Below are 3,876 nucleotides of genomic sequence, written 5' to 3' on the forward strand. Positions count from 1 at the left end.
TTCAATAAGCATACTGGGAAGCAACAGGTTATTTAAAAAAAGGGTGATTTTAAAAATTCCTAATATATAAAAGAAAAAAAATTCCTAACATAGCATTTCCATTTATCTATCTTCTTTTGTTTCTCAATTTTATTTTATTTTATTTTATTTTTCACAAAAGTCTCATAGGTTTTATTAATCTAAAATTGTTGGGGAAAGAGTGACCAAGAGGGACCTGCTAAGTTACCTATCACTCTCGATCCCTGAGCAAGGCAGTGGATTCATGAAAGCAGCCAGGATACCTGGGAAGTTGAGGATAGATCTGCCTTCAGACCCCAGGATCAGGCAGAGAACACTAGTCTTGAATTGTTACACCCTAGCTATATGACATTAGGAAGTCACTCTTACCCTCAGTTTCCCCATTTGTAAAAATTCAAGTATATGGTTTTTCTAAAAGGTCCTTTTCAGACCTGCTATTTCAGGGTTTAAAGTCCTTTACATCTCTAAATCCTTTTGATTCTCTTCCCATCCATCCAAATCTAGACTAGAAATGGGTCTAGGAAATCTGGGTCCATGGTAGGGAAATCAGAAGGGCTAAGTCCCGTCCTTGGGGGAGGGGGAGGTTACTTTGTAGGGGTGTGGGGCTGAGGCAGCTCGTCAATTCTTCTGGATTTCATTTAAGATCCAGGTCCGGTAACTGCACAGGTTGGTATAAACACCAGGATACCCAGGCAGGGCACAGTGTTCCATGCCCCAAGATACCAGACCCTGCAGGACCCCATTGCACACCAAGGGGCCTCCAGAGTCACCCTGGCAGGAATCCTTGCCACCTTTCTTGTCCCCAGCAGACACCATACCAGGAGTGATGACTTTTCCATAGTAAGCATTTTTGCAGCTTTCCTCAGAAAAGATACTGATCTTTAGACACTGGAGGGTGCTGGGATATTTGGCAAAAGGACTGGACACAGTACCCCAGCTGGACACCAGGCAGTCTGTGCCAGGATTGGCACAATTTTTTGCCAGCTGAATGGGTTGAACTTGGTTGGTCAACTTCACTGGCTTCTCCAGATAGAGGAGCATGAGGTCATTGTTGCTGGTTCTGGGGCCATAGGAGGGGTGGGGAACTCAACCCTCCACCCCAATTGACTGCTGAGAGGGCTCCAGGCGTCTAATATTGTGCTTTCCCAAGACCACTCGAAGGTTCCAGTGGTTCCAGTGAGCTGCGGTGAGAACCCAACGATTGGACAGCAGGACACCCCCGCAGCGGAATTGCTGATTGGCTAAGAGTGCTGCCTGCCAGGGCTGGGAGTTGGGAATACACGTATGACCACCAATGATCTTTTCTCCATTCCTCCCTGCGTTGGCTGTGGCAGTGACCCACAGAAGAGGCAGTGTTAAGAAGAAAAAGAACATTTCTTAAGAGTTGTCTAATTGGGGTTGGGAAGGTCCGAGGATAAGTAGATAAAAAAAAATTGGCTAACAGAAACAATTCTACTCAGAAATGCGGATACAGAAATCGATGGAGTGAGATAGACAGAGTACCACAGGCAGACAGACAGTACCCCTAACTGGATAGAGGATGTGGAGGCTGAATGAAGAAGGAAGTACAAGCAGATAAGAGGTGGTCGAGAGCCAGAAGTCCCCACAGGGAGAAAGGGCAGAAGGACTGGTTCAGGAGAGTGTCTCTTCCTCTTGTCTCCTGTTTCTCAATTTTAAATTTTGTAATAAGCCAGAAATACAGTCCCATTCTCACTCAGATTCCCAGCACCAGAACAGTGTGGTTATGTAAGTAAGTTGTACATCAAGCACCACAAACATTTCATATAGCAGTATAAAGACTTTGCAAATACCTTTTTACAGAGAACATTTGTGATCACTGAAGAACAAACTAGTGAGTGCTGTTGGCTGTTACAAAGTCTAGGTGATAACAGACTTTACATCTTCAGCTAAGCCTTTCACAGTTTCTTTAGGAATTAATGTATAGTCTTTACCCTGGAGATTACAGACATTGCCATCTGGACATTTGGAAAGAAATCTTCAGAGTAAGACTAGTATAAAGTTTCAGAAAAGGATGTTGCCAACTGAGATGACAGGTTTGTCTAAATATAGTTCTCCAAAAAGAACAATATTACCACCTAGTTGTGTTATGTGTATTACATAAGTTAGTAAGTTACATTATATTATGTTATATAGTATCATATTCAAAGGTATACTGCAGCCAGCTCAGATAGGCTCTCCGAGAGCTAGTTGTTGAATTTCCAATGTGAGTATTCACATCTCTGAAATTGGCAAATGCTATAAATCAGGGCTGGATTTATTGTTTTATTGATTTCTAGACTTAAGAAAGTGATGGAGAAATAATGCAGATTAATTGATTAATGAGATTAATAGTGCAGATTAAACTAGAGTGTGTCATGCAAACATATATATATATTCCTTCCCTTTCAAAGACCCCATTGTTAAACATTTATCAGTACATTTCTGTTTATAATACATGTAAATAAGTTCAATTCTAAAAGAATACACTATACAGCTTTAGAATATTTCACCTAGGATATTTCATTTGTAAGTTTTAGGTTTAAAAACCTACCTTGAATTCCAAGTTGCCATTAAAATAGATACTTAAATTGCAGCAATGCTTTTTAAAAAAATAGACATTTCAATTCCAGCAGTAACCTAAAAGCATTTAGTGGAACAACTAATTCCTCTTTCTTCATGGAAACTGCAAATAAATTGTTATAGAAAGGTTTCTCTAAGTCTGTACGCATATTTAAATAGAGCCTGTCAAAAGTTACATTTATTTTTTTTTAAGTCCATTTGCCGCCAGTGATTGCAGCAAAACAGGGTCAATGGGGGGGCAAAGTTTCAAAAATCTATTCTAAGAAGCATGCTATCTTTGCTCTGGAGTGGTACATCTTCTTCTTTGGGAGCAGACATAGGTCATGGACACAATGACCAAGTCCTTTGGCTCAGATTCCTGATAAGCCAAAGTATAGTGGGATACCAGGACTAAATATTGAAGAACTCGACAGGGGTGTTGCCATTAATCTGCTTACAAAAGGCTTTTAGCCAGTTCCTTGATGAGTGTCCAGAGTCTATTTTAGCAGAAAGATAAACTTTCTAATCATCTTAAGTACCTATAAACTAAAACAAAAACACATTAATCATTATAGCACTTAGTCATTTGAATAAAATCATATTATGTAGAAATAAAAGCAAAGACCCAACATTTGTGTTGCTTTCTTTGTTTTGTTTTGATTTTACAACATTATACTCCCAGCAAATGAAGCAGGCACAATAATATTTTTTTTTATTTTTTTTATTTTTTAATGTTTAACAATCACTGCCATACAATTGTGATTTTATCCCCCCCACCTACCCCCCACTACCCCCCTCCCTCCCCACGACTGCATACAATTCTGTATAGATTCTACATATACTTTCCTATTGAGTATATTTTCACTATAGTCATGCTATGTAGTCAGACTAAGATGAATGAAAGAAATCGTATAACAAATCAGAACATGATACACAAACACATACACATACACAAACATGATCTGCTACAATATGTGAGTGACTTCCATATTTCTCTCTCTGAGTGTGGAAGGCATTTTGCCTTGAGAACCACCATTGGGATTTTTTTTTTTTGTAAGAAGTTCTTGTGTTATTACAAAAATCTAAGTCTACCAGAAAAAACTCTCACACACTGTGGTCGTTGCTGTCCATAAAGTTCTCCTGGTTCTGCTCCTTTCACTCAGCATCAGGTCATATAAGTCCTTCCAGGCCTCTCTGAAGTCTTCTTGTTCATCATTTCTTATGGCACAATAGTACTCCATTACATTCATATACCATAATTTATTCAGCCATTCCCCAATTGATGGACATCCCCTTGAC

General features: G+C 39.4%; 1 pseudogene; it reads right to left on the reverse strand.

The window, feature by feature from the left end:
• Positions 1 to 636: 636 nt before the first annotated feature.
• LOC140524749 (kallikrein-14 pseudogene) lies at positions 637 to 1,392 on the reverse strand (annotated as a pseudogene).
• Positions 1,393 to 3,876: the final 2,484 nt, after the last annotated feature.

This window comes from Notamacropus eugenii, chromosome 1, assembly GCF_028372415.1.
Source record: "Notamacropus eugenii isolate mMacEug1 chromosome 1, mMacEug1.pri_v2, whole genome shotgun sequence".
NCBI lineage: Eukaryota > Metazoa > Chordata > Mammalia > Diprotodontia > Macropodidae > Notamacropus > Notamacropus eugenii.